The following is an 11211-nucleotide window of genomic DNA, read 5'->3' as shown; positions in this document are numbered from 1 at the left end:
CCTCATCATTGCTGGCATATTAGTCCCAATTCATTTTCTCAGTCAGGTAGTTTACCATAGCAGCTCTGAAAGACTTACAAACTTACCATTGGCTAACTACAGTAGCTAGCTATAGCATAATTTTAAAAAAATAACATATATAAATGTAAACTTATTTAAATATGTTAAACTAAAAGATTTTTTTTAAAGAAAAGATGATTTACTAAGGTTTGTGTCAGTGTACAACATACTACACAATACAAGTTTTAATATTAAAAAAAAACAAAACACATAAAATCCATATTTTGGGTGTGACATGTTACACTTTCCAGTCAAAGATTTAGATTATCTATCACATTTATTAGGGTAATGTCCTCCTACAGTTCAATAACAATAATAATAGTTTAATTGGTAATGCTAAATTGGCTATAGGTGTGAATGTTAATAGTTCCATTCACAGTCTGTGTTAAACCTGAGACTGGTACTCTGTTCAGGATCTACTCCTCCTCGTCATAAGCTCCTTGTCATTGATCTGCCATACTTTTTCTACAAAAAAGACACACGGAAGACTTGCCATTATGTTGCCAGTACTTTATTGTTAGTAGAAGGCTACTTTTTGATCAGCTAATTTTACCTATTCTTGGTGGTCTGAAATCAACTGGCTGCATCTGATTCTATAAATTAGCTGTTAGTAGATCACCTACAGAACTTCCCACTTCTCTCAGAAAATTTTTGTGATAGCAGGTTTGCACTTATTTACCCTGTTTAGTAAATCCGGCCTTAAATAGTAAAACTGGTTTTGCATCTCTCTGTTATTGCATCTTTTTGTTGTGTGACAGCAATGCCCACTCTTGCTGTAATGTTTTAATTTTCTGCAATCTGTTTTGAACTGACATAATTTATCAGGGATACCAGATATTAATACAATGTGACAAACACACACGCCTTTAGCTTCCACTGGCAATTTACCATTAACCATTTCAATTATTGATGACTTCTCTAGCTGTTGTATCTGATGACTGAACACACATGTGTGTTTATGTCTGAAAGTCAAAAAGGTTGTTAAAAGAAAAAAAGAACTCATGCATTTTTGAACCAGTATAAACTATTTCATTTACATAAAATGTATACACTTCCCTAACAGACAGCAGATTCACTTCCTTAAAGTCTTTTCCAGAGAAAAGTCTGTGCAGCTGATGGACTTCCTTTTTTGTATTTACTTTTCTCATCTGAGTTTTGTGACTTTTTGACCCCATCTAAACCCTCCATATCCTGGTCTTCTAAATCTTATATCCACTCACTCTCCCATTTCTTTTCCTCTCTCTGTCTCTACAGATGTAAGTTGAAATGAATCTAAATTAATGAATATCATTACAGCCTCTTAAATAGCTGTGCTATATTACTAACCCTTCTCAGCTTTATCTCCCTCTGCACATGGGTCCCAGACAACCCAACCTTTCTGGGAGATACAACTAGAAAAGGCTAACTACTGTTGTTTTTTTTCTACAAATGGAAGGAAATGCTCATTCTTTCTTTCAGCAGGGGAGCGAGGCATGCCATAATGAGTTTTGTGCTTAACGAGGGCAGTCTAATGCCTGCCGACATGTTTTTACTGCCGATATCAGTGTCGTACAGCCTGTTCACTTTTAGGCAACATGAGCCAACCAATGAATAACATTTTACATTCTTTTAAAATGAGCTTGATATTGTGTGTGAGGTTTTTTTTTTCCTTTTCCCCCCCTTACAGGGATAGTTAAATTATGAATTAAATGTCTTTTCATTGAAGATTAATTTGCCACTTGTTTTTCTGTGGAGTATCAAGCAGCCATGGGTTCCTCATCTTCTTTAAACAGCACACTTCTAAATAGCTTCGAAATTTAGTGCTGCAAAATTGGATTTCTGGAAATCTTCCAGAAAGTTAATGAATAGCTGAACGATTATATCTGTTTATTTAAGGATGGAATAAAATGCCTTGCTTTCTTTTTGAGCTTACCACACATAAATTTTACTTCTGTGAGGAGACTGAATATAAAATACTGCGCAAAAGTCTCAAGTCAGCCCTCATTTCTTTATATTTTGCAGGAGAATCAGGAAGAGAAATGTGTATGCAAACATACATGGAAATACAGTGTGTAAGGCAAAAACAGAGTTTGTGAAATTCCACCGAGCTTGAAAACCAATATTTAGTATGACCACCTTTGTTCCTCAACACAACCTCTCTCTTAGGCAGCTTTTTTGTAAATTTTGGTTTCATTCTCTGTCAAGATGATCCCACATTGATCATGTTGACATCTTGGAATCTGAAGAGGCCAATCCATTACTGATATTTTCCCTGGTTTTTTATAGCCAGGTATTTTTTTTCTTTTTTACTACACTGGCATTCAAACGGTTACCATATAGTATTGCTTGGGGGATCAAAATCTGATCGTACTGGTTACAACGCCATAAATTTTGAGAAGCTCATCAACGTCACTGCCTGAAATGCAGATTGCTGTAGACACTCACTGTTGTCTCCTCTGACCTCTTCCATACATTGACATTGACAATAATTTGAACCATAGATTTCAAATTTGGGCTCATAGATTTCTGTTGTCACAGATTTTTTAGTCCTGTTCTATTGTAATTTGACACATCTCAGCCTTTTTCTTCCTGTTTTACTTCCTTAAAAATAGCTGCTTTACAGCCACCCATCCACTAAGACCATTTTGGATGAGTCTTCGGCAAACAGTAGATGGATCAACTGCAGGGAAAGATAAATGTCTCAGTTCCAGTGCCAGGTCTTTGCTAGATTTTTTTCCCTATTTCTTAAGGACATGACTTTCAGACACTGTTCATCTGCTGTTGATGTTTTTTTGGTGTGTGTTTATTTTTCTGGCTAATAGCTCTTTGGTAATCACTGTGTTGTTGAGAAAATTTTATTATGCAATGTTTTGTTATCTTTGGCATTTTTGACAGATTTAACAAGAAATTGGAAAAAATAATGTGTTTTTGCAACAGTCTGCTAGTAATGAAGTCCCTAAAGATAGAAGTTAAAATTAGTTCTTTGCCAAGTTGTCTGTTATGTGTAAACACAACACTGGTTCATACCTTGAGTTTGATACCCTTTTTTGAATGCCTGAATTATTTATAAGTCAGTCTTAAGTGGCCTAACAAAAAACTGGTTTACCTGTAAAGAGTAGCAGGTGTTTTGAAGATTTTGCTGCTGGCTGTTAAAAAGCTAGAGAGCTAGTGTTCAGCCTTAAAACTCAGATATTCCAGCATGGTGTATTTTCAAAAGCAAGATGGTTTTTATTCACCAATAAAGCCAGGTATTTTTTTTTTTATTTGTTTAATCTGTATAGTTCTACTGTATGTCATGTTCAGAGTTTAGAGTATTTCAATTTACACTGCCAGATTCATATACTACATGTTATGTCTGTGAAGGTTCTCAGTCATCCACGTCATTGTAGTCTAAGGAGCTTGGAAAGAAAAGCGTCTGGACTTCTTTAAGTTGCTTGGAGATATTTCACTGTTCATCCGAGAAGCTTCTTCAGTTCCAAGTCTTGTGTTCTTCATATATTACATGTTATGTTTCATTGACAAAAGTTTTTGGATGAAGAACCATATAAATGTGGTCATTGGTTTTTGATAGAGCTGCACATTGCCAGTGGCATTTCCCTCATTTTACTAAATACTTCCTATAATTACCTCAGATAAGAATATGACTAATCAATAAAACAATATAAACTGAGGATTTGTTTTTCAAATTAAAAAATAAAATGTCTTCACCTGGTACGTGTGTTTCAGATAAAAAACCAAGTCCCCTACATACTTCATGTATACATCTCGAGGCTAGGTCATAACTATCTGCTATTTTAATTGTATGAGATGAACATTTTGGATATGTTCTACATAGGAATTCAACAGTGTATTATCACTGAATGGTGTAGGAAGACAAGAAGCCTACTTAACCTTAAACTTTTCTTTTTTCGAAGGTGGGTTACTGGACTTGCATACTATATGTGTGTATTCTTGTGAGTGTGTCTGTTTGTTATTTCTTCTTTGGGTACTGATCAATGGCCCCTGCCTGTGCTGCAGCTTTCTTGTAATTACTCTGCTGTCTGTGACATCTGAGTGTTTAAAAGATCAAACACTGTCTCAATCCTCTCACAAGGCACGGATGTAAGAAGAGTCAGTGCCGCTATAAAAGGTCACTTGCTGGGTTTTGATGCCACACAATACTTTTCTCTCTGTTTTTTGTGTCTACACTTTTTTTCCCTCTTCTCTTATTTTTCAAGTATGTGGAATGCACCAGGAAAATGTCAATCTGGCATTCAGAAGTGATTATTGAGCAGAGGACAGCAGGTAGGAAAGCACAAGAAGGTAAAGCAAGCATGGTAGGAAAGAAAGAGATAACTGCAAAAAACAAAACCCTCTATTTAAAAGATCCCTGCAATTTATCTTAAAAAGTTGCCCACGTTTCTGCATCTTAATCAGGTATTTATTTACCCAGTCCTTTTTTTTCTATGCAACATGGAGTATGGCTGTTACATAGCAATTGCTTTTGAAAAGGTGAAAGGAATAAAAAGGGGAAAACTTATTTTTATGAGAGGAATCAGGTTAAATGTACTACATAGCACCTTTAGTCACTTAAGGGCTATGCTGTTTTTTCCCCTGTTTGTTTATTAATTTTCCAATTAATTCAGGTAGGAACAGTTTGTTTTTTATTGCCATTTCATAAAAAAAAAAAAAAAAAAAAAAAAAAAAAGACTAACTAAACTGTCACAACCAGTTTTCAGTGCATTAACATTACAGTTATACCAACTAAACCAGTGGTTAAAGAATGCAGCTTAATCAAAATTACTGGATCTATGTGATATGAGCTTGTAATCATTTGCACTTGAAATGTTTGCTTCAATAATGACAACCAGGTCTGCAACCACCCACGGTCAGCTGCCATCTTTGGTGAATCAAGATGGTGATAAAATGGCAAAAAGATGAAGTCAAATCCCTATCAGTCCATCATCTGGCAAATGAATGGCAACAAGTAAGCAATTATAATCTCTTGTGATAATATGGCAATTAACTGTGAGAAATTGTTGAAATTCGCAAATCTTGATAACCACATTGTGTGAAGCCAGATAATGGAAAGACAGCATCGGTTTTCTGAAATTGCTATGTAGTACAGTCCACAGTCAAAAAGGTAAAGTGTCAAAATTGTTTAATTGTGTTTGTTTATATCATCTTCAGGTACTTCATGACATACACTGATGTGCATTCATAACTCTGGTCAATGTCTAGTGTCCCCTGTCTGCATCTTATTTGTAATTTTGAGGAGGTATGATCTCTTCCAAGGAGGCAAATGACATAAATACTTTGCCGTGATATTGGGTTGGGTAGCCAGGCAAGCTGTGTCAGTTGTTTTTTCACTGTTTTATTTTTATTTTTTTGCCTGTCCCGTTTGGATCTTCAGCCATCAGAATTGTTGTCTGAAGGCTAAAAAAGATGCCTAGCGGATTTACTTTACCAAGTGGATCATCATGGCCTTGCCATATTGGCACATTTGATTGACCTTTATTATAATTATGTATTTATTTCATTTTATTTTCAGTTGTTATAGACGGGACAGACATGACTGGGGGATAGGACAGGGAGAAAGAAAGAATGAAAGAAAGAGAGGGAGAGAAAGACAAAATAGAGGGGAGAAGAGATAGTGAGAAAGGGGGGAAGAAAAAAAGAAAAGCAAACAAACAAAAAAGAAAAAAAAAACACCTGGATCACCTGTCGAGAGAAGAAAAAAAAACAGAAGAGAAAACAAACAAAAAAGAGCAACATAATAAATACAATACCATCACAATAAACTAGCTAACAGTGGATAACAGTAGATACTAAATATTAAATGTTATTGTGCAGCACGCAAGATCGACAGCGCACAATGTGCTTTGAGGTAGCAGCCAAGAAAGTTGTAGTTTGTGTCTGTGAACACGTGTGTGTACACCTGTGTGCATACCTGTGTGGATCAGCACGCTTTTATTCAAAAGGTTTCTCCATGCAACGATCTGCTAGGGAGTGTGGGGAGCCATAGCCCCGTCCCCCAGGGCATGAAGCAGGTATGGAGGAGATCCAGGCCCCAGACATCCAGAGGGCCCAGAGTACGAGGACCCAAGGACGAACACCAAAGGGGCAACCGTGCCACCCTCCTGGGAAGAGCTGAGAAGAGCCCCAGACAAGGGGTCACCCAGCAGCCACGGAGCAGAGGCCAGAGGGGGTTGCAGTCACGTGCCCGTGGGCTCTGCCAGCAGCCAGCTGTGCCAGAGAAGACCGAGCCCCAGGCCCAGAAGCCAGAGTGCCTGAGGGGCGCAGTTAAAACAGTGAAAACACTGTTTTAACTGTGCTACCTCAGCCAGGTCCATGGCTCTGAACCATAGCAAAGAGACCTCTGGATAATGCTTCAGGTTCCGTGTCTGGCTCATAGCCGGTAACTAGCTTTACTGTCCGGGTCAACTTTACAAAGTGAGAGATAGAGAGAGGTATTGAAAGGCTGCGCCAATGGAACTATTCTTTCTATTCTCCCTCTCTCTGTCATGAAATGGTGCTGATCTGGCAGGCACATTTAGACCTTAACGCAGGACTCAAAACGCAACAGAATTAGCTAAAAGAGGCAGCTTTATTGGTTGTGCAAACTTGAACACTCGATACAAAAAACAACCAAAAACTAGGAAACTAAGAAGTTAGGAGACTAGAAACAAAAAAACAACAAGGGAAACCCAGCGCATGGGGAAAACACAAAGCAATGAGGGACAATGCGACAACGGCAGAGGAAAACACGGGGCTTAAATACACGAAGGGTAATGAGGGGATGAGACACATGAGGGGAACACAACTAGGTGTAATCACACACAATGAGACAGAGAGGAACCAAAACTGAATACATTGAACACAGGACAAGGAACTATCAAAATTAAACAGAAAACACAAAGACAGAAACTCAGACTCAAAACAAGCGAGCTTAACACAGTGAGTGGGGAGACGTATGAATAACCATGGAGACAGAAGTTAACATGCACGAGAGACAAAAAAAAGACTAAACATGGAGGCACGAAAAGGGAAAACGGATTAAAAGAAACAAGAAACTCAGAACTGGAAATACAAGTGACTAAAATAGGAAAAACAAGGAAACTGAACCATGAACAAAATCTAGATCAGAGAGGATCATTTAAACCTGAAAATGCAGACCCAGTGCCATGACACACTTGCGCTCACACAAACATACAGCGGAGGAGAGGTCCCTCACATCCTCTCTGTAGCACGGAATAAATTGCCCATCAGGTTACCTTCTGAAAGGACTATGCCTGTAACAACTGTGACAAAGGTGGCTCTTTTTAACTGGTTAGGGTGAACATTTAATTTGGTCCAAATCAGGCTATTTGCAGAGTTTTTGGTTTAAAATAGCCTGGAAGCGCCACATTTTTGCTGATTCTTTCTTTTGAGAGTTTTTCCATGCCTCCATGTTTAAAGCAAGCAGTTAATAGTTTCAGAGATCTAATGTGTGGCTGTCAAGTTAAAGAGTTAATAGTTAAATAAAAGGCAGCACTGTGAGTGCACTGAGTGATGAAATAGAGATACTAATACTAATATTGATATAACTTTACAATGCAGTGATAGCAACAGCTGCCATGGTTTCATTTACAAACAGGAATGATCATGCTTAACACAAACTGAAAGGAAATCTGGAAACAAGTAAAAACTGTTGTAAGGCAGAAATAAAAGACAAACAGGAATCATGCCACTATAAATCACAATGTTACATGGAAAATGTTATAATGTTATAATCAGTGTTGGGACTAACACGTTATTAAGTAACGCGTTACAGTAACTAAGTTATTATTGTGGTAACGAACACGGTAACTAGTTATTATGCCAAAATCAGGAACGCGTTAATTGTTACTGGGATTTAGATAGGGTCGTTATTCGTTACTTCGTGTGGTGGCTATCGCGGAGCTTCCACAGATTCAATAACATTAGCAAGTGGTGGAGGCCAGCAGGTGGATGAAGGAAAGGGGAGGCAGGAGGAGCAGAGAACCGAGGCGGCCGCCGGTGCGAGTGTCAGGTGAACTGAACTTCAGGTAAGAAGTTATGACCTGCAGTCTATCTGGGTCAGATATAAACCAAGTTTAGGTGGAGTTTATTTTCGTTGTGCTGACTTTTTTGTACTGCGCACTAGCTAGCACGACGGAGTTTCTATACAGCTGGGTGGGTGCTATGATGTTACTGATGTTGAACTTTATTTTGTTCATAAGGTTAATTATTAGAGTTGCCAACCATCCCCTAAAAAACGGAATTGTCTCATATTCAGAGAAAATATTACGCGTTTTGTATTGAGGTGAAAAGGAACGCAGTTTGTCCCGTACTTCAGCTACAATGAAAAAGACACAAAGCTGGAGTTATTATGTATTTGCTGCACAGCTGCCTCTTCTTCTCTCGTTCTCCCTATTCGGAAGGCAGAATTTCCGAGTTCTGAGTAAAATCAAAAGCACCACGACTGCAGTTTTCGTGTTGGATGTAAAAAGCACACATGACGCTGTGACATATGCTAGAGTCATGGTGGTGATCAACGACGGTCCAGGCGTGGGATTTCTCTCGTGGAAATATGCACATTATTTTTTCCTTTCTATTGGTAGGTGGCACAGTGCACTTGTGGCAAGTAAGCAAACTAGAAGACTGGTAATCTTGCTGGGTATCCAGTTACGGAAGCAACACATTAACAAGAGAATTCTGAGTTAAACCAAAGTTACTTTCCCTAGTAACTAGTTACTTTGAAAGTAACGAGTAACTTGAAGTAACTGAGTTACTTTTGATAGAAGTAACTAGTAATGTAACTAAGTTACTAATTTAAAGTAACTTACCCAACACTGGTTATAATTAAGGGAACTGTTTGCTTTATTTGGGTTTTTGTTTTGTTTTGCTGTACCTATTGTGTTACAGGGTTACTACAAAATGGTCCGTACCTTAGTCAAAACTGTGTGAGACTAAGATAATATGACACAAAAAATAATCTCCTGATCTACTTCTGTTTTCCTAACAACCAACTTAGTTTTCATTTTTAAGTTCCAGTAAACTGTTCTTTTTTGCGGGCACGGGGGTTAGATAATGGCATGTAGACTGTAAATTTAGAGCATGACTGGTACAAAACCTGTAGTTATGCTTTTTAACCATAGAAATTCTACACAGGCATTTTACATTTAATTTCCTATTCACACTCACACAAACACACACACACACATACACACACCACTTGCAAGGCAAGGCTGCATTAAGGTTAAAATGAAAATGGTTCAGTGTCTTACTCAAGGGCACTGACACTAATGCTATGACTGGTGGCAAGCCAGTCTGCCACCTGAGCCACTACAAATATAACACAAAGCAGGATAACACCCAGATACCCTTCTTTCAATTTAAGGACAAATACATGCACACACAAAGGTTCTAAAGCAAAAACTATTGTATAGTTCAGTGCTTGTATGACCAGGATGTACAGTACCTCTGACATAGCTAGGACCCAGAGGCAGTTAAGTTGCATTACTTTGGCACCTAAAAAAATCTATTTCACTTCCTGTACATTTTATTTTTCTGTTGCTAAGTAACTGTTCTACTTCATGCCATGTAGTCAGCTGGATTGTTGTAATAAAAACTTAAAGAAATTGTCCTCCCTTTAGACATCTGCATCCATAAAAAAATATTTTTGTATGAATGTCCTTGGTTTCCTTTCACCAACACATAAAAGTGTCCATAAATCCAAAGAATGTAAAATATATCTTGCAATTTTAGAAATAGAAAAAAAACTATCCGCTGTGTTGACTGAATAGAATATGTCATGTTGTCAGATCTAAAACCTATTTCAAGCCAACAGGTGACACTATGTAACTACTGTCATACTATTTTCATTAAAAAATAAATAAAGAAACAAACAAATAAATGGACAAGTGATGTCACAGTTCTGGAGTTGTGAAATGTACTCGCACTGTGCTTACATAAAGCTGACAACAAGGACAGCTGTGGGTATATTTCGTTGCCTCTTACTTTCCTGAACTGTTATAACCTGCAAACGGGAAGGAAAGGAAATTGCAAAATAAGAGTTGTCTCCTCTTTGTCCACATAATTTCTCCAACTGATGTTTTTATTTCAAAAATTCCTCTCATTTTTATTTAGCTCCTGGTTGTATTATCTCAATTTCAGATTCTAAAATAAAAAATTTTTTCTCACAATAGACTGTTACACTACGGAAGAGGATTAGGGCCACTGGAAAAAAAAAAGGAAAGAATTCTGACTTTAAAGTCAGAATTCTGAGAAAAAAGTCAGAATTCTGACTTTAAAGTCAGAATTCTGAGATTAAAGTCAGAATTGTTTTTTTTTTTCCAGTGGCCCTAATCCTCTTCCGTATTACACTGAAGAATTTTATTTCTTGGAATTTTGACTTGATTGTTAGTTTATTTTGTATTTTTTATTTTAATCTTTTAATTCAGCCTGAAATATCGGACATCTGGTATTTGAATTCAGAATTAACTTTAAAACTGACTGAATGTTGGAATTCTGTCTTCAACATTCTGATAGTTTTTTTGGAATCTTTAAATCACTTCCTAGAATTCTGGCTTTTTTTAAATCTTGGAATTCTAACCTTTTTTTTTCTTTTTAGATTTCTGAGCTGAAACAGAGAGGTTTTGCTTTAATGTCAGAATTTTAACTTTAATTCTATAACTCTGAGCTTTTTTCTCAGAATTGCCATTTCAGTGTTCTGACATTTTTCTCGAAATTCTGATTTTTTTTCCCTCAGAACTGTGACTTTCTTCCCCAGAAATCTTTTTAATTTGAGTTCTCATTTTTTTTTCTCACAGTGTTGAATTTATTCTTAAAATTGTTTACTTTACTTGTTGTTGACTCACACTGATCAGGTCTTGTAAATGTTTGCTGTGTTGATGATTATAAAGTAAGCTGCTGGTGCTCACTGATATTGTTATGTTTAGGGAATTTGCAGCCTTGGAGAAACAGCTTAGCCTGTCTGTCTACAAGCAGACCACATGGTGTAGTTGCAGAGAGCCATTAGAGGAGAAGAATTCCCTAAGGTGCCTAAAGAGAAAGTTTCTTGCTGAGGTGGACTACTATTAAGCTCAAAGTGTTGTGTTTTGATCCACAGTAGACTGCAGCTATGGTGATTAGAAAAACGAGTTTTATGCTTTGTGAAAAGTAAAGCCACAA

Source organism: Simochromis diagramma, unplaced genomic scaffold (assembly GCF_900408965.1).
Source record: "Simochromis diagramma unplaced genomic scaffold, fSimDia1.1 OVJJ01000344.1, whole genome shotgun sequence".
NCBI lineage: Eukaryota > Metazoa > Chordata > Actinopteri > Cichliformes > Cichlidae > Simochromis > Simochromis diagramma.
The sequence above is the reverse complement of the archived record's forward strand: the minus strand, read 5'-3'. Positions refer to the sequence as shown.